Below are 21,296 nucleotides of genomic sequence, written 5' to 3' on the forward strand. Positions count from 1 at the left end.
GGCCGGCGATACCATGAGCTTCCCAGTTTGGGCCCTACTGACGATTTGGAAACGGTTCATAAATGCCTGTATCCAGCGGGGCAATATTAATTCAATAATTAATTTGTTCGATTTTAAATCTTTCAGATTGGCATGATACACCGCATCACGAGATTCACGGACCAGGTAAATTGCCAAATGACGGAGAAGTTTTGCGTTGAACTTCAGGCCAGACTTCCTCAGACGCTCAAACTCCTCGACTAAGTCTGCATGCATTCCAATTACCCAACCCGCCCGTTTCCTTCCTCGACCGGCACAGGCCTTGATGTAGACACGTTTCATGCCAGCGCGCGTGACGCGCGTAATCGAAAAGGGTATTCCGCGGGTGTTTGTCCCTCTTTGGTACTTCATCAGGGCTTCCCGGGTTTTCCACAGCCTACTCGCTTTTCCATTGTTCGCTTTCTCTGATCCCCGAAAAAGTGCTGGGAAATTGCGAACAGCTCGGGATGCCATGTGTTTGTCACCGTCTGTACGAGACGCTTCCACCATCCACGTGACGATCTTGACACGCTGTGCATGAGTAAGCACATTCTGAAGTGCCCGCTTCCGCGGTTTTTTGAGCTGAGGGGGTAGGGAAAGTGAATCTGATGGAGTGTCCAAGGGAGGTGTGGGGGAAGGATGCACTGTTGTACTGCTGTGGTGCGGTTCTGTCGGGGAGGGGGGCAGATGGGAGGTGTTCGATGAGGCAGTTGCCACTGCTCGCTGCAGGGAGCGCACGATGGGGGAGGGCGAATACATTTCGGTGCGCCTCACTGAGAGATTTGGTGAATGCATGGGGAGGAATTCCATATCTTGGTGTTAAAGCTCCTTTTATAGAGGTTTCTGGCAGCCGAACTGGACGGGAAACACGTACTAGGTGGCTTTAGAGGCGGGTTGATGGTGTTACAATTTCCCGCGCATTGCGCTTCCCGCCTAATAATTGCAGTAGTTACCGTCGGGCGCGCATTCCGGTGCGCGAGAGTCTGTTTGCTCTATGCCTTTTCTGTCTTTTTGGCGCATCCAGACTAATATGTGTGTAATATCAAATAGTATAGTCTACAGTAATTTTGTTTACGAGCAAGGAGAGCTCGCAGAAGTTAGTATGGTCTACGCTAATATGTGTATCCACACTAATTTTCCACCCAGACTAATTGCGATGTTTGGTGTACTTATCCGTCCTGCCCCGAAGCTAGACGGGTGAGGACGGAGGTAGAGGGAACAATTGAATAAACGTGCGTTTTTGCTACGGTTGTTTCGTTGCCTCGCCCCGCTTCTACCACCTATCTTTACCCTTCCGTCGCCCCTCCCGCGAGTTCGATCTTGCAGAGACGCCAAGGACGCCACTCTTCACGCCCTAAAGCGACAATCCGGATTTGCTCTCCGTGAAAGTGGCTCGACAGCATGGCCTCATCAACTCGCACCCAGATCGAGGCTCGTAAGGCTCTGCACGAACGCCTTCTCAAGCAGGCCGAGTTGTACAAGCCGACTTCGAAGTTGGCTGAAATGCTCATCGACATTGCGGTACTCACTCTCAACCTCAATGATATTGAGAAGGACATACCGAAAGATGAGATTGCCGCAAACGTGGTATCCGCTCTTCCGTCGCCGTCTTTGATCTTCACCCCTGATTATTTTCAGCAACCGCCATTCGCCGTTAAGCTACTCAAGGATGTGACTAGTCTTTACGACATACTACCACTATCTGGAGAGATCGTTTCAGCTTTGGATGTTCCTTCTCAAATGGACAGCGTCGCCTTATGTCACGTTTGGCTCCTTTCCATCATGGTGCCGAACGACAAAGAGAAGGCTAAGGCTATCGCGAAGGCGTATTGTAGTATAACGACGGACGCGCGCGCGGGGAGATTATTATCCGTGCCGCAGGGCACGGTGTACACGTGGGCGGGTGTGCCCACGTGTAGGGAGCGCGCTCATGCCGAGTGGTCGTAATCTGGCGTACGTGTACAGTAGTGCACGTGTCGGCCAAGCGATAGTTTGCTAGTATTACGCGTGTACGCTAGCACACGTGGCATCCGTGCGATAGTCTGTAAGCAGCGCGTGTGTACAGTAGTACACACGTGTACCTGCAGCGTCTGCGCGGTAATTAGGAATTGAGGCGCTAGTTTTTTAATTGCGTACAGTACCTGGTACGCACTGGGCGGCAGGTACTGTACACTGGGACAGGTGTCCGAGGCGTCCCTCTGAGGGGTTAAGACCTGACACCCGTCCCCACCAGTAAACGGGGGCAAGCTCGCCCCCGTCCCTTTCGCGCCTACGTACGTCCGTTTTCGGTTGTCTGTCGCGCGCGCTGGCTTCTAACCCGTTACCGGTCGCTCCCGTTCACGCACCACGGGGCGACTGCGCGTAACCGGCCAGTGAGCCACTCCCTTTTCGCGAGCTCGTCCGATCGGTTCAATTAGCGCGTCGCGTCCGCGCCGCGTGCTCCCTCCCCAAAGCCTCCGCCTCTCACCCAACCCAGGGCGGAGAGGAGTTATCCCACATTTGTTACTCTTGTGGAGGGGGAAACTCTCGAGGTTGAGCCGCACGCGTGGTCGCTCGATCACGCGCAGAACGGTACGGACGGAAAAGGTTGAGAAATCACGGCGTCGATCGCGAAGCGTATTCGACGATGAACCGACCGGATCCAGGGGGAGACTCCGCCTCCGGGCGTCTGAGCACCCGCAGTGGCAGTGGCACACCGCGCCCCCGGGTGGAGAACCCGGAAGCCCTGCTGCGACCGCCACCGCGACCGGGCCGCACGCGAGCGTCTGCATCGGATGTTACGCCGGCCGTGTCGGCAGGCACTGAGAATCGCGTCCAATGGATGGTCGACACGATTCAGCCGCGCATCTAGGCCTGGGTCGAGGAGTTCCTCGCTACGGAACTCCCCCAGGTAGCGCGCGTATGCCTTGACCGAACGGTGCTCGCGCTCGTGGACGCGCACGTAGGCAGCGCGATACCACCGCGTTTGGACGAACTTCTACCCGCTCAAGTCCAATGCGAGGTGGTGACCGCGCTCACCACTGTGGATGAAGAATCCCCGTCCGGTACGGCTCTAAAGGGAGCGATCAGCTCCGCCGTGGCCAATCGTCTGGCCACAACCTTCGCCGGAGCAGGAGTCGACGCACGCGAGCAGCGCGACTCAACCGCTCCGGATTCTACGCTAACGGACGCCGAACCGATCGGCGCCGCACCCGGGATTGGTACAATGGCCCCTCACCCGGAGGGTAAGACCATTTACCTCCCACCAATTTATGGTGCTACAGGAGGGCCCACAGAAAATGGCCCTCCCCTATTCGCCGATACGGCTGGCCCCCGCGGGACAGAAAACCGCCTGGGGCGCTTCGCGACAGAAAAGCGACAGCCGTATCGGTCGAGCAGAAGAAGCGCACCCGGCGCTGAAGGCTACACCTCGGAGGGTACAGAAAACCCCTCCGAGGAAGAAGACACAAGACGTCGCCACAGGGCGACGCGCAAGATCCGCGACGGACGCTACGCGCGATACCGCGATGCCGGAGGGGTCGGTTACCCCTCCGATGATAACCGCGAAGGACGCTATACGCGATATCGCGATGCCGGAGGAGGTGGATACCCCTCCGATGACGAGGACACCGAGTCGGACGGATCGCGCAGAAGCGCCCGCAGAGGCCGCAATGCGCGCAACCGACGTCGGTTCCGGCGAGAAGACTCCGATCCGGAGGGCTACAGTAGCCCCGGCGGAGAAGAAGACCGCCATCACAGGGGCAGAGACCGCCGGTCTGCCCCAAGGCGGGATCCGAAACGGTTGCCGGTGATCAGACCGCTGAACGACCTGTTCACCAAGGCCGTCGACTACCGCACGTATAGGCTGGAAAATCGCAGCGCGCGCTACGACGCGAGTACCGCGCGGCGAGTTAACCGATATTGGAAGAAGTTGGACGTCCAGCTGAAAACCCACACATTCGGTGGTCAAGATCCAATCGCGGTGCTAGGGTTTCTCGCGCGCTTCAAGATGGCCTGCGACCACAATGGGGTCAGCGAAGGCGCGGCCGTATGGTGTTTCCAGTTCTATTTGACTGGGCAGGCTCACGCCTTGCTCCAGTCCAGGCTACACGGGAACACCATGGCGGTCGATGCGGAGCAGCGCGATATGCTCGAAACCTACGCGGAAGTAGTTAACTTTTTATTGCCCACGTACGCGACTAACGAAGTTATTTCCGAAGCGGTCGGTGATGTCACCTCCTTCCGCCAGAGCTCTAATACGACGGAAGAGGAGTACAGTAACCAGTTGTGGGACAAGGCGTTGCGCTGCGGAACCGTATTTTCGGACAGGCGCTTGAAGTCCCTTTTCGTTGAGGGACTTCTGCCAGCGACGTGCGCGCAGGTGCGGAATTATCTCGCGACGCGTCCGGGCGTGGACTACAAAGCGGTGGCACGCTACGCGCAAGCGATAGGCGAGACGCACCGCTCGGCTCGAAGACAGGCGACCTCGCTCGCGTCGCCTCAAGCACCGTCCGATTCGCTGAGAAGGTTCACGCTCAACGCGCGGACAAGGCCCGCGCTGTCGGTCGAGTCCCAGTCTGAACTCCCGACAGCGCGCGGAACCGAAACGGAGGAGATACTGGCGGTGACGGACCAGTCGGCGACGCCGAGCTCGCTTAGCTCGCCGCCGACTAGCTACCATCCGTCACCTGCCTCGTCCCCGGCGGGCGCACCGATGGCGCCCGCCCAACGTGGTGAGGCGCGCGCATATCCGTACGGAAGGCCAGTACAGAACCAGCGGGTCCGGTTCTTCAACCAAGGATTACCTGGACCGCCGCCGTGTCGGTTCTGTCTGGACCTGACCCACCGACAGGAGCAATGTCCTGTGGTGGCGGATAGCGCGCTGCGTTCGAAGGTTTTGCAGGCCCGCGAGGCCAATTATCAAAAGCTTCGGATCCGTCAAGGTCTCCGCCCGGGTTCGCCGTTCGAGCGCCAACCGCCGACCGCGTGGCGAAATTCGCGTGCGCAGGCTCCCACGGGCATCAACGTGGTCGAGCCGCGCGAGGCCGTCCAATCGGAAGAACCCGCGCTACCGCTGACGGACGAGGGGCCCGAGGACCTTGGGTTGACGGGGGAAGCCGGGGAGGACGCGTAGAGGCGTCGACGATCCTCCCCGTGCCAAGCCTCAATAAACAAGGCACCCCGTCGACCGCTTCGGTACGCGCGCCATCGCAGAGCCGAACGGACGAAGCGGAAATTTGCTTCTTCAAGAAGCAAAATTATACGGTCACCGCAACGGTCGGACAACGACGCGCGATGATGCGCGCCATCACGCCGGTTCTAGATTGGGGCGCCGGCCCGAATCTAATCCACCTACGCTGTGTGGCAGAACCGTTGCGCGCTGCCATCCAGTCCGCACGGAGCCCGCCGCTCATCGACGCTTCGAATAGGTCGATGAAGGCCCTCGGCGAGCTCAAGCTGTACGTCCGGATTGGTGAGTTCGTCGCGCCCGTACCGTTCTTGGTTGTCACCAACCTCGCGGTGGACTGTATCCTCGGAACCACGTTCCTGGATCGCCACGTGAAGGCGACCCTGCCACCGCAGAGGAAGGTGCTGTTCCATCATGCGCCGTCCGTAGCGCTGACGGGAGTCACACCCTCGAGGCACGACCGCAAGATGGCCTCGAGGGGACCGTCGCAGCAGCTCCCGCAGGAGGAACATTCGGCCGACCGGAAGCGCGCGCAGTTCCCGACGAACGTACCGTCACAGAAAATTCGCGTGGTCAAGGGGGTAACGATACCCCCGATGACCCAAGCGATGGTACGCGTCGCAACACCGGTTGGGGGGCTTTGCTTCCTGCAAAACCACCCCAAAACAGCGCATAAGAATTTATGCCTGATGGCCCAGGGGGTCATGGACCTCTTCCCGGGCGAGCCGTTTACGGTGCTTGTTAGCAACTTCGGAAACCGCACGGCCCACGTCCCCAAGCATACCGTTGTTGGTCTCGCGTTGCCATCCCCCACACACATCCTGACACTTGGCGTGCCGGTCCCCGGAGAGGCCGACGCTAAGGAAGGGGGAGGGAACAAAAATAATTCCTCGACCGCTACGGAGGAACAGGCGCGACGCGAACAACCAGTTACGGACGACAGCAGAAGACAATCCTCCACCGCTACGGAAGGATACGCGGGTCGCAAAAAACCCGCTACGGACGAAGGCAGGATTAATTCCCCACCCGCGGGGGAATGTGCGCGACGAGAAGGACCCGTTACGGACGATGGCAGAATTAAATCCACCACCGCTACGGGAGGAGGCGCGCGACGCGAAGAACCGAAAACGGACGACGCCCACAGTGGCAATCCCGCTAACGCGGATGAGCGGACCGATACGGACGCGGAGAAGACCCGCTCGTGGGAAGAAGACGTCCATATTGGTGCAGAAGACAGTACCGTCCGGTCGGAAATTATCGACATGCTGTCCGAGTTCAAGGACATGTGGTCCGGCCACTTGGGTAAGATCGATGCTACGAAGCATCGCATCGAGCTGAAGCCCGGTGCGAAGCCGATCTACCAAGCACCCTACCGAGCCGGACCCATCGCGCCCCAGAAGGAGAAGAAGGAAATCGACCGCATGCTGCGCGCGGGAGTCATCGAACCGACATCGGCCGAGTGGACGAGCCCCGTGGTCTTCGTCCCTAAAAAGGACGGGACCATGCGGTTCTGCGTGGACTATCGCAAGCTAAACGCCGTTACGGTTCGCGACTCCTACCCACTACCGCGCATGGACAAATGTATCGACTCGCTCGGCGATGCCACTGTCTTTACCACGCTAGACTGTAATAGCGGGTATTGGCAGGTGGAGATCGCCGAGGAGGACCGCGATAAAACAACGTTCGCGTCGCATTCGGGCCTCTACCGCTTTCTACGCATGCCGTTCGGTCTCAAAAACGCGCCCGCGACATTTCAACGAGCGGTCGACATCATCCTGTCCCGCGTGAAATGGGAGACCGCGTTGGTCTACCTCGATGACGCCATTGTCTACTCGCGAACCGTTACGGAACATATGGCACACGTGCTCGAGGTACTACGGCTTCTACATACCGCGGGCGTGTCGCTAAAATTGGCGAAGTGCGCGTTTTTCGACACCTCCGTAACCTATGTCGGGCACGTCATTCGTCCGGGACGGTTGGAGGTGGAGCGAGGCAACGTCATCGCGATCGAGCTCGCGCGCGCGCCTACGAACCAAACGGAACTGCGATCCTTTCTCGGGATGTGCAACGTGTACCGACGGTTTGTGCAAGGATTCGCGAAGATCGCCGCGCCGCTGAATAAGAAGACCGGCAAGAATCAGCCCTACGAGTTCGAGATCTTAACCGATGCGGAATACACGGCGTTTGAGGAATTGAAGCGGCGCCTCGTGTCGCCGCCAATCCTCGCGCTGCCCCGCTACGGACGGAAATATACGCTGGACACCGACGCGTGCGGACACCAAGTGGGTTGCGCCCTTCTACAGGAGCAACCCGATGGAGGTACTCGACCGATCGGATATTGGAGCCGTGCGTTGACCGACGCGGAGCGCAATTATACGACTACCGAAAAGGAATGCTTGGCCGTAGTGTGGAGCATCCTCACCCTACGGCCGTACCTATACGGAAGCGCGTTCAACCTCCGCACGGATCACGAGGCCCTACGCTGGGTCCTCAATTTTGCGGACAGTTCCGGTCGGCTCGCTCGCTGGCGCCTGCGCTTGGCGGAGTACGACTACGAGGTACAGTACCGCCCAGGCGTCAAGCACCAACTCGCGGACGGTGTATTGCGCTTACGTACCGATGGAGGAGACACCGAACCGGTCGATGATGAGGTCCCGTGCTTCGCGGTCCAGTACGATGAGGGCAGCGAGGCCCTCCTGGACAATGTGCACTGCGACCCGCCACAAGACCGTCCGGACGGTTGTCACGCGCTCGCGATAACTCCCGAGGAACGCGACGCTGCGTCCATCTCGGTTGAGGAATTTTTACGCGAACAAGCTGAGGACGCCTTCTGTCGCTTCGCCGCGGAGACCGTCGGGACGCCGAAGTCAAAGTTCGACATCGACCGTTACGGATTTCTCGTGAGGACATCGCCGCTGGACGGGACCCTGCAGCGCGTGGTACCGACTCGGTTGCGCCCCCGGGTACTGTACCTGGCACACCATCCGAGGTTGGCAGGTCACCCGGGAGCGACGCGTATGTACTACACCCTTCGCAGGGAGTACTACTGGCCACACATGGCCAGCGACGCGTTTTCAACCGTACGGAATTGCACCTGGTGTGCTGCGACCAGCGGGACGCTTGTCAAGAACCAAAAGGATCTCAAGCTATTCCCCGCGGCGGGCCCCTTGGAGTTTATCGCGATGGACCTCCTGGGGCCCCTGCCCAAGACCGCGCACGGAAACCAACACGTGTTGGTAATTACCGACCGGTTCTCTAAGCTAACGCGCAGTATCCCGCTCCGGACCACAACCGCTTCGGTCGTCGCAAACGCGTTTTTAGACAACTGGGTCTACGTTTACGGAGCGCCGCGCTACGTGCTAACCGACAATGGCCCCCAGTTTGCTGCGAAGTTCTTCGACGCGGTATGCGCCCTCCTGAGGGTGCGGCATTATCTCACGACAGCCTACCACCCCCAGTCGAATGGGCAGACCGAACGGTTCAATCGCACGCTGGTGCAACGCCTCCGGCACTACGTGGAGGAGCACCAGCGCGATTGGGACGACTACGTGTAGCCGCTGACCTTCGCGTACAATACGCAGGTCCACCGGTCGACGGAGACGACTCCGTTCGATCTGGTGATAACGAGGCCACCGTTCGGTTTAATCCTCCCCGGTACTGTGCCGCAGGACGCGTGGACCCATCGAGAGGACCCGCGGACCCCGGTGCAGTACAAGTGCGCCACGCTGCGCAAGCTTCGCGACGCTCTCGACCGCGCTCGGACGAAATTATCCGCATCGCAAAAGCGGTACAAAGACGATTTTGACAAGAAGGTCCGCTTCCGTCCGGTCGTTGTGGCGGGCGATTTTGTTTACGTCGATCGCCCGCCCCGCCCGTTGACAAGCGTCGAGCACCGCATGCGTGCGCAAGGTACGGCCGGAACGGACGAGCTCTCTGTCAAACTACTACCGAAGACAGAGGGTCCGTATCGCGTGCGCTCCGCTACGGACACCACGGTCCTCATCGAGCAGGACGGCGTGGAAAATCGCGTGAGCATCGACCGCGTTACGAAGATGCCGCGCGGGCCGGGGGATACCGTCACCCCGGCCACATCGACCGAATCGGACGCACAAGCCGCAACGCCAAGAGCGGAATACGTCGTTGACCGCATTGTCGGACACCGTACTACGCGCGGCGGGATCGACTACAACGTCCGGTGGTATGGATATACCGCTTCGGACGACACCTACGAGCCCGCCGACGGGCTACCGCAGCCGTTTATCGACCGGTATTGGCGCTCGCGCCCACAAGGATCAAGCGTGCATGCGTAGCGCAAGTTTCGGCCGCCCTCGGTCCCACCGCTCGGACGCTCGCTCGCGCGAAAGCCTCTGGGGAAAATAAGCCGCGCACGTGCTATGCAGCCACAGCAGCCAGCTGCGTGTGACTGCGCACCACGAGGCAGCTCGTACCGGATGGATCCCGCGCAAATGGACGCAGATCCTTTCAAAATTGGCCAACCCTCCGAGAGGGTAGTCCACAATCGGAATTTCTCCCAAGCGTCCACGCGGATAGCTATCAGCCACGCCTGGCCGCACCGTTCGGATGATCGTGCTCGCACGCGCCTATGGAAATGAAGAACTGTACCGGGAACCGGTACTATGTGTTGAGATGTATCGCGTTCGCCGGCTTTTTAATTTAGTCGCGATTTGGGATACGATTTTCCCTCCCACACTGCGGGAAAAAATCGTAGCCCGTTTCTGACAACGGCATCGTACTCCTGGGAGCATTCCGCGTCCGGTAGTGTCGCCTCGGGAAAACCGCATTCGGACATATTTGGAAACCAAATCGGTTTCTTCCAGTTTCTTACTGTTTTCCATCGTTTCTTTCAGTTTCTAATTCGGGCTGATGGAAAGAGGGCGCTCCGTACGGTTTTTGGATAGGTGTTGGCGCAATCGAGGCCGCTACCGCAAGGGAGACGCGTGAAACTACCGTGTGGTGCCGTACTACGGCGGGCGCGCCGCTCGCGCCGCTCTTGGGATGGCAAATGAACGCAGATTCTTTACAAATTGGCCAGCCCTCCGGGAGGGTGGTTGACAAAGGGAAATTACCCCGACCGTCCACACGGAGCTCGTGTCTCGCCCGTGTGCGGGGGGCAGGGCACAGCCGTCCTTCGATCCTCGCCCGGCCCTCCAGAGGGCCGCGGCGAGCGCGGCGTTGCGTGCGCGCCATGGGGCCGTCGCTCGACCGAATCGGACGAATCGACCGACGCAAGCGCGGGCCCGGCCAACTCGGGGGCCGATCGCGGCTCCGCGCAGAGGCGACGTCATAGTTGGGACGCGGGAGGCGCTTGCGCCGACGCTGGGGCCCCCGCAGGGCTCGACGGCGCACTGTACGAAGGCGCTGCAGCAGGACTCTCGCGGTCGACCGTTCTCGGATGCGGCAGGAGCTACTGTAGGGGGATGCCGTCGCGGGAGGAGGAGGCAGCGCGCGCAGGAGAGTGAGGAGAGTGAGGAGAGTGAGTTGAGGGTTCGGCGGGCTTCGCGGGAAGGGAAGTGAAGGACACGCTTACCGAATTGGACGAGACAATGGGCATACAGAGCGCCCGCTTAAAGAAGAGCTAGGAGGCATGGTCGTTCGCGCGCGCAGGGGAGAAGACAAACCGGAACGGAACTCCGTGGTCGGATGGATGGTCGCTACGAGGACGTAGCAAAAGCTAAGGAAGGGGGTCTGCAGTATAACGACGGACGCGCGCGCGGGGAGATTATTATCCGTGCGGCAGGGCACGGTGTACACGTGGGCGGGTGTGCCCACGTGTAGGGAGCGCGCTCATGCCGAGTGGTCGTAATCTGGCGTACGTGTACAGTAGTGCACGTGTCGGCCAAGCGGTAGTTTGCTAGTATTACGCGTGTACGCTAGCACACGTGGCATCCGTGCCGTAGTCTGTAAGCAGCGCGTGTGTACAGTAGTACACACGTGTACCTGCAGCGTCTGCGCGGTAATTAGGAATTGAGGCGCTAGTTTTTTAATTGCGTACAGTACCTGGTACGCACTAGGCGGCAGGTACTGTACACTGGGACAGGTGTCCGAGGCGTCCCTCTGAGGGGTTGAGACCTGACACCCGTCCCCACCAGTAAACGGGGGCAAGCTCGCCCCCGTCCCTTTCGCGCCTACGTACGTCCGTTTTCGGTTGTCTGTCGCGCGCGCTGGCTTCTAACCGGTTACCGGTCGCTCCCGTTCACGCACCACGGTGCGACTGCGCGTAACCGGCCAGTGAGCCACTCCCTTTTCGCGAGCTCGTCCGATCGGTTTAATTAGCGCGTCGCGTCCGCGCCGCGTGCTCCCTCCCCAAAGCCTCCGCCTCTCACCCAACCCAGGGCGGAGAGGAGTTATCCCACACGTATCATGATTCCAAGAATCTTATGACGTTGACCCATCCCATCCAAGCAGTAGATCACCCCACTCTTTTGGCACCCATCACTCCGTCACATGCTGCCCCAGCAGATGGTTACCGTCCCGGAAGTGAGCGTGACCAAGTTGGTCTTTCGCCCACACCAGCAGCTCCTAACCTTGGAGTAGGTCTGCGACCAAGCACTCCGACTGTTGATCAACAGCTCGAGCGACCATCATCTCATGACACCCCGCGACGCCGCGCTGACGTAACGCCGGTCGCACCGGTTGATCACCTTCGACCAGGCGGCTCTACCGATCACGTATCAGAGGAGAAGGCCTACAAGCCGGACGCTTCGAAGAGGGCTTCTGCTGTACATGTCTTCTTCAGAGACAGCAAATTCACGGGTGACCGCTCATCGACACATGACTTGCAGTCAATTCATCATACCATCCGTGACTACGACGTCTGTGCAAACCAGTTAGTCTTGACTCAAAAGCAGAACGCTGATTACTTCATCAATGCTTTTAGTGGTTCTGCGCGTGACTACTTCTTTGAAAACTGCACTACTGACATGACGTTTCAGCAGTTATTTCGAGTAATGTTGAACGAGTATGACTCCGACGCAAGGCAGCTAGAAGCGCAGGCAGAAGTAGAGTAGCTCAAGTTCGAGAAGGCTATGGAAGAAGAAGAATTATCAAGTGGCACCCTAGTTCTGGACAAACTGATCGCAAAGATCAACAGCCTTACTCGGCAATGGCCTCGTGAGTTCCGCACCAACAAGAACAAGGTTCGTTACTCACGATCTGCCGTTATCAAATAGAAATGGGCAGAGCAAGCTGTTGGTCACATCACGATGCAGAAGTTCAACTTTAACCAGTTTGTGACAGCCCTCAGGGAGCAACTTCAACTATATGAGGAGCGCACTGGGGAGGCAGTTGAATCTACTGTGCCTACTTTATACCAACACTATGGACGTAGACCGCCACCGAAGTACAAAAGGAACGATTATTCCAGCCGCTCGTCACGCAAGAACCCATTCGACAAGACTGGCAAACGCATGCTTTGTCACACGTGTGGTTCTGATGAACACTTCGAGCAGTTCCACAAGCTGCATAACGTTCGTCGGTCAGTGCGTGACAAACTGGGAAAGGGAGCTCCGACATTGAACATCGTGCATGAACTTGTGGACGCCATCGAGGGTCTAGCCCCCGGTGAGCCGTCACATGTACAAGATGGACCGACGGACACCAATCACCTTTGGGAAGACCCGAACGCAATAGTTGCCCAGTTCGATGCTTTGGATTCTGGTGATACCGAAAAAGACAAAGAAGAGATCGAGGTTGCTTTCCTCGAAGAGTTGGACCAGACGGTTGCCGTTAACCATCTTTCCAGCTCGCTGTCCGTTTCAGAAGGCGCGCAGGAGCGCATTACACGCCTGAAGGCGGATTTTTAGAAGGGCGCCGCAACCTGACGTCTAGTTGCAGGCGCCTTGCAAGTTGGGAAAGACCCCACCGTACTACTATCCCCAGACGCCGCAGCGTCACGCGTGACAGAGAACCTATAGATGTCGCCATGGCTGACGTAAGCTTCAGGAACTTACGTTACAACGGTACCCGACCAGGTTTCTGCATCGACACCGGTGCACCAACTTCTGTCATCGGATCAAAGAGCTTCGGCGTATCTATGCAAAACTCGGAAGACGCCTTGGTCGTTTGCGACGCAGCGAACGACGGTTCCGATTTGCAGATGCGGTATTTGACTCCATGGGCCGTATTGACCTTCCTCTCGCCACTCCACCGGGTATTCCTACTCTCTACGTTACGCTTGATGTGGTAAGCGCTGACGTGCCTGCCTTACTTGGCCTTGATGTCTTTGATCGGCACAAGATCACTCCAGACGTCGTTGCTAATCGCCTTGTCAAGCGCAGTATCGGAAAGTATGAATAGGGAATGGAATGCTTTATCGACGACTGGGCAGTCCCCTTGACGCGAATAGATGGTCATATCTATGCTTCCATGAGCTTTCCGATGTTGACATTCTTCTCCAACGTACAGCTGCAAAAGCTTCACCGCAATTTTTGCCATCCTTCTGCAGATAAGCTTTGGCAGCTCTTAAGGAAAGCTCGACCAAAGGATGTAACGCCCGAAACACTTCAGACGCTTCAAGACATTGTGAAGTGTTGTGACCCTTGTCAACGCATTCAAGATGGTCCAGCACGTTTTCGTGTTTCTTTCGGCGGTCGTGGCTCAAAGTTTAACGAGATTATTCTTCTGGACATTATGTTTCTCGATGGGAAGCCTGTATTGCACATTGTGGATGATGCAACCCGTTTCAGTGCTGCACGCTTCTTGCCGAACGTCTCTACGAAGACAGTGTGGGCTATGATTGTCGAATGTTGGGCGACTATCTACACGGGACTGCCGCATTCCATCCGAATAGACCAAGGTTCGCAGTTCCAAGATACCTTCATTTCAATCGGTAAGGCTTCTGGGATCGACATAAATCAGTCAGGAGTTGAAGCGCACAATGCTCTGGGTGTTGGTGAGCGTTACCATCACCCACTGCGCATGACTTTCCGTAAGCTGAAGCTTACTTACCCCAACGTCTCTGATTCAACTCTGTTGGCTTTGTCAGTGAAAGCTATGAATGATACACTTGGACCAGAAGGACTGGTCCCCTCCACACTCGTCTTTGGAGAATATCCTTCGCTCGGAGTCTTCGGCGAGACCCCACAGCCAAAGGCAACGCTTGCCGCCAGAGCTATTCTCGCCAAGGAAGCACGACAAGAGATGGAGAAGCACATGGCTAATCTCCGTATCAAGCGTGCACTGAGACACAAGGTCCCCTCAGCTGCTGACCGTGTGTTCGAGGTGGGCCAGAAGGTATTAATATGGAGAGAAAAGGTCGTTGCGAATCGAATTGGAGAATGGAAGGAACCCTATGTTGTTGCGGGAATTGATCGTGACAAAAAGCTTGTATTCGCCAGGGATGAGGCGGGCTCTGAAGCAAAACCCTTCGGGTTTGCACAGGTGAAGAGATACTTGATGACTGACGATTGTGCCAAGACCCTCTTCACTGACATCCTCCATTCCTTTAGACGATATACGTCTGAAGATGATATTCCGAGTTTGCACCTAACAGAAGTTATCAAACCGAATGATCCCCGTGCTACGTCGACTAAAATGACTACCGCAAAGAAACAAGAGGTACGAAATCTCTTGGAGCGCCGTACGTTTAAAGTCATTCCGAATGAAGACGTTCCGTACAATGGAAATGTTTTGCCGGGCCGCTTTGTCCTCGCTATCAAGTCCACACAGGATGGTTGCGTAAAGTTCAACGCGAGATACGTAATCGGTGGTCACCGGGACAAGTACAAGTTAATGATGGTACACTCAACGCAGACACTGCAACCAGCTTGTATCCGGTTGTTACTCGCATTAGCATCGCTGCACGGCTTCGATATATGGACATGAGATGTTCGCCAAGCCTATTTGCAGTTCGCTGAACCGCTAATGCTACATGTTTAAATTCGTGACCCGGTACCCGAGTTCGAACTTGACCCGCAACAGTGCCTCAAGCTGCTCAAGCCGCTGTATGGGTTGTGTGAGTCTGGTGACTTGTGGCACAAGACACTGGATGAGCTCCACTGCAAGGACCTTGGAATGCTACCAATGCCATCGGATCCTGCCCTTTACGCTATGATGGAAAAAGGTCGACTCAAAGGCTTGTCAGGCACTTACGTGGATGACATGGTGCGATGTGGTGACGCTGGATTCCGAAAGATTTCCCATCGCACGTTCGAGCGTTTCGAGATGGACGAAGACACAGAACCGCCTTGCACCTTCACCGGTTTTCGTCTGAGCCGTGACAATGACGGTTTGCTCTCCTTGGACCAAGCGACATATGTGCGGCAGAAGATGTCCGATCTTTCTGCTGATGCTACATTCTCTGACTTCGCGTCAATCCGGATGAAACTTGCATGGCTTTCGCATAGCCGCCCGGATGTGATGTTCGAAGTGTCACAGCTGACACAAGTAACGGCTGACATGTTCAAGGAGAAGCGTCAGGACTTGATAAAGCGAGCGAACAAAACAGTCACATACGTGAGGGAGAATGAAGTAAGCATCAAGTTTCCCCAACTGGACATGAATAGCTTACATGTCGTTGGTTACTCTGATGCTTCGTTTTCCATGAACGCTGACTTATCGTCACAGCTCGGCTACATTGTATTCATCGGCGATAAGTCCGGAAAGGTTATCCCTGTTGGCTTCAAGTCGTACAAGGCACATCGTGTAGTCCGCTCTTGCATGGCTGCAGATCTCATCGCCTTTGCAGATATGTTTGACTACGCCCATACCATCGCCGAGGAACTTCGCTCAATGCATACACACAGCTCTGTTCCCGTGAAACTATACACGGACAGTAAGTCTTTATTCGACGTTATTTCGCGGGGCAGTCGTACAGCCGAGAAGAGATTGATGCTTGATGTCGCTTGTGCGAGAGAAGGATTTATTCGACATGAGATTTCGGATATTGGTTTCGTCCGTACCGCACACAATCTCGCGGATGGTTTGACAAAATCAATGCGCCAAGCATTTCTGCGAGATGTACTGGACACTTGCCGTCTGCAACCAAAGGTAGAACAGTGGATCGTCCGCCCTGTTCCTGCTGGGAACTAATAAGACGGTAAGGATTGTCACGCTTGTCACCTGGAGCGTCAAAAGAAGCAAAACCACGCCAGCTCGTGTCAGCCTGCAATCTAGTCCGAAGACGTTGCGACGCACCCGCTCGCCCCAACTCTTGCACCTCGCGCGTCACACCTACATACGGAGGATTACACCGTATTGGAGACGGATGGACACCCCTGCTCCCCCCATTGCTGGGGGCCCTCAATTCCACACCTGGCATTGTTTTACAGCAACACCTGACATGGGTCAGCATGCTAGGGTGTGACGCGCGATCCTGTGCTGGGCCATTTAGGAACAAGCCCGGCCCGAGCTGGAGTCCGCTTAACGGACACATTTCACCTGTGGTACCGATATTTCTATCGGCAACTACGAAGAGGCTCTGGGACTATTTATACCAGACAGTTTGTAGGGAGGGCGTGTTTTGGTTAATTTTTCAATTTCGTGGTTCCACGTGTGCATTGCTGGATGGACTTGGCCGGCCCCTCAATTTCAGTTTCCGCCTTTGACCGAACTTTTCAAGGTCGTGAGTTCGAACCCCGACAGGGGTTACCCGCGCCTTTTTCTTTGCTTGATGTCTACAAATTTCTCTGATTTTGCACGACCGGGGGGAGTGTTGACCCGCACCTTACAGTGTGCGGGTAGTCGGGCACAAATCCTATTAGTGTAATGCTGTAAGTTTACATCTCAGCGCCGTCGCTGTTGCTCGCGCTCGTCGTTGGGAGACTACTTATCCGTCCCGCCCCGAAGCTAGACAGGTGAGGACGGAGGTAGAGGGAACAATTGAATAAACGTGCGTTTTTGCTACGGTTGTTTCGTTGCCTCGCCCCGCTTCTACCACCTATCTTTACCCTCCCGTCGCCCCTCCCGCGAGTTCGATCTTGCGGAGACGCCAAGGACGCCACTCTTCACGCCCTAGAGCGACAGTAAGGGCTGTTTGTTGCTCGCCTCTTGATGGTGGCGGATTTTTCAGAACGCAGGGGGTACTCTGTGCTGTAACAGCTGCCTTCATGGCCACCAATATAAAAATAAATGGCTTAATGCTGCAATCAGTAGGCAACAATACAGTACAACAATAAAAAATGGCTTGCGTTGTACCCTTCTCATTGGCGTAGTGTGTGACACGGCTCAAATTGGGACACCAAAATTATAATGCCGCGCCGCATAGTTTCGCCATATGATTTTGCTAAGTTATTTGGCAACGAATTAAATCTATTCGTTTGATGAAAAATAGTCATGCTCTGACAAACGGTCAGTTTTCTGCTCCTCATGCTTTAGCAGAGGTTTCCGTCGCTCTCAATAATGATTATGTGTTGCGAAACATTCTAAGAAAAGATGTATGCCTGTCAAAGAACCCCACACCTAAGAAATCTAATAGAAAATTCCTCGCAACAAGAAACGCAGCGACGGTTGGCAATTTGCAGTCCACTCGTGCTCGTTTGGAGAGGCCGAATCCTCCAAAGGCGCCCGTACCCGACGTTTATCACATTCAGGAGTATAATGTAGAGAATGATACTGCAAACAAAGAGAATAGTGACTCTCAAAAACGTCTGAAAGCGCAGTCTGCGGTGTCGCCTCTCGAAGACATAGTTGGCGACGACTTGCCAATCTCGCAATGGCCAAGAGCCCGAAAACAGCGGATGCAGGTTGAGGAAGGCGAGTTGTTAAGGACCGGCAAGCACACGGCAGCGTCGGCTTCGTTGGGTGTCTCCCATTACAGATGAAGCGTGAAAGACATGAGATTTCTCGTCGTCCCACTTTGACCCAGGCATAGTTTGTGTCATGCAGGGAATGATAACCACTGAGCAAAAGGGGAGGTGCCGTTGGCCAACGACATGAGAGAGGAATGACTGGGAGTCATATGAAAGAATTACCACAGTTTGGAGACCAATTCTCCGGTCCAAATTAAAGCGACCTGAACGCATACACAACTTTTTATTTCAGGCGCAACAAAGTGCAGCAGCCCGCACATACTTGATGTTAAAATCGAGGTCTGAAAAAATTGCCGCAAAAATTCGTTAACCACTAAGCCACAGGCGCTGGCTTCTTGGTGTCCCCTTGGGCGCGCTTACTATTTCAACACTCCCCCTCGACCAAGGGACGCCAAACACACGGCGCGGGTCACTGCACAACACACAGGCAGGTACGTTCCCAAGTGTGACACAAACAAACAAACATTGCGCCGCCCAAGTGCACCCGATGAGAATCGAACTCACGAATGGTAGCGTAAATCTGGGCCCATAACCTAATGGTAGGTTCGGAGGGGCAAGGGAAAGAAGGAGGGCAGGTTGATGTGTGTGAGTGAAGGAGTTGGTGCCGAGGTTTACTTGGAGCCGTCTTTCAGCGATACTTATACACTTTGAGTGTTACACTATCCCATTACTTTGGCACCTGGTAAACCGTACTCACCATATGCGCGACCAAGCGCAGTCCTCTTCTGGCCCGTCCACACTGTTCTATTTCCACCTTACGAATTGACTATTGACTATCAATGCACAGCAGTTTCTACACATTTCCAGTGACTTTAGTGCAAAGCTGCCCAAAGCATGTGATCGAGGGGAGGTATTGAAAATGTGCGACCACATGCTGTTATCTGGAAAGTGCAAAATCGAGCGACACGTGTACATGACTCGACGGTCCGGACCCTCACCCCATATCACCACATGACACGTGTAAATTCTCGGATTTTGGGGTTCTGGGGACGAAAGTGGACTTTTGGAGCGTCATGCAAATTTGCATAAATGCCGAAATTTTGCATTTGGCCCGAACCGTTATAGGGCTACAGAGGCAATACTGCAAATCTATTGGGTGTCGGTTCGAATGCTGCAATTCTATTGGTCGGTTATTGTCCACTTATATGCAGTCATGCTGGTGATATATCTTGATTGATCCGTATACGTTTTAATTACATCATTTCGGGGGTTTCAAGTTGTTCACCATGGTTGTAATGGGTAATTACGTGTGGCCTTGGCGCTGGACACTTGTGTGTGGTGTACACATGTACACATCGCCAGGTTGCTGCGTGTACGTACACTTGTACACGTCGCCTACATACGGTCCGGCGCGTGTCCGAGCACAGTACATGTGAATTAAAAGTACAACAAGTATTTCTCGCAAGAGACATGTACTTACGTGAGTATTCAGTGTACGCGTCACGCTGTATGCGACCCTTGCATCAGCATGCGCCGTTGTACTACACTCTCGTCAGCATGCGACGTTGTACTGTGCTCTCGTTATGGTGCGCCGTTGGATGCAAGTTGATGACAGTACTCGTGTGATTCACATCGGATATCACGTGAGATGTGTAGAAAGTCTGGATGCACATTGTTGCTATCCGTGATAGTTGTCTGGCAGTTTGTACCGAAATTAGTAAGGTACGAAACAAGGGCATGTATGGGGACTGAGGTATGACAGGACTTTGCGTTGTTGGAAATAGAGAGATACCAAGTTGTTCATTGTGCAAGAATATATTCTGTCATGTCTGGATGCAGATTAGTAAGGTGTGAAACGATTGCATGCATAGGGCCATGGTTTACAGTCACTGGAAATGTGTAGAAACTGCTGTGCACTGATAGTCAATAGTCAATTCGTAAGGTGGAAATAGAACAGTGTGGACGGGCCAGAAGAGGACTGCGCTTGGTCGCGCATATGGTGAGTACGGTTTACCAGGTGCCAAAGTAATGGGATAGTGTAACACTCAAAGTGTATAAGTATCGCTGAAAGACGGCTCCAAGTAAACCTCGGCACCAACTCCTTCACTCACACACATCAACCTGCCCTCCTTCTTTCCCTTGCCCCTCCGAACCTACCATTAATACTGGCAAAAGAACCTTTGGGAGTCGTTTCCTGATCCAGCTGACCACAGCACCGCAAGCATACGCAGACGAGTCAGGTATATTTCCTTACTTTCCCCGGGTGCTGCATTCTTCCTCACTGCCCACCCAGCTGCTACGTCTCGCGTTCACAATGCCACGTGGGCCACGATGCTCCGACGCCACCTAGATGCTCACGTCACACAAGATTCCGTCTCTCCGCTGCGTTGCTCCCATTGCTCTAAACTGATGGACACCAGAGGCGACCATGCTACTATATGTCGCCACGGTTTCGGCACGGTACACCGACATAACACCTTCCGGAATGTCTTTGCCCGACAAGTCTTCCGTCCAGCTGGTCCGGCCTACTCCCTCGAGGTCCCGTTTCTCATACCCAATACTGCTGCACGCCCTGCCGACATACTCGTACAGCCCTCTCCGCCTCCTCCCGGTCTGCTTCCAGACAAGCCAACAGCTTATGATATCACTATTGGCAGCCCGTTTCGTAAAGGCGTGTTATACCAAGCCGCGCGCCACAGTGCTGGAGCCGCCGAAGCAGGCGCGTATCGCAAGCGCAAGGCCCTCGACCGCACCATCCGCAACGCTCTGCTTATCGAGGACCACGGTCCTGCCCCGTCCCTGGACTGGCACTTTCAACCACTGTCGTTCGACACTCTGGGTGCGCCCTCACAATCCACGCTTCAAGTCATAGACGCTCATGCAAAACTGATCGCTCTCCGCAGCTCCTGCACGATAGCAACTGCAAAGTCACGCATTCACCAACGCCTGAGCTTTGCCATATGGTCCAGTGTCGCTGCAGCTATCCTTTCTCGCCTACCGACACACGTTGCGGACATCACGTACCCGATAGAAGTATAATTCACCTTCATATCTGGTAGTGTATCTGTAAGCGCTCCCTTTCTGCATTGATAAATTTACCCCTCCAAATTAAAGATGTTTTTCCTCAAATACGCACTGCATTCACATATTTTATCATAACTTCTTATGTGTTCCACATCAAGCCAATGAGAAGGGTACTGTAGTTCACTGCCGACAAATCAACCAATTTACAGTACTTTGGGTCTGGATTAAGGTAAAAATAAACTCCAATCTCATCATCGCTTTCGGCCATCACCAATCACATCGACAACTGCCCTTTGACGCAAGTCGCCAACAATAGAGACTTTACTGTCCTTGTGTTGCCACTTCGTGAGGCCGTTTGTCAACGGAGGACCGAGCCTGCG

The sequence above is a fragment of the Chondrus crispus genome, genomic scaffold, assembly GCF_000350225.1.
Source record: "Chondrus crispus Stackhouse genomic scaffold, scaffold_313, whole genome shotgun sequence".
Lineage (NCBI taxonomy): Eukaryota > Rhodophyta > Florideophyceae > Gigartinales > Gigartinaceae > Chondrus > Chondrus crispus.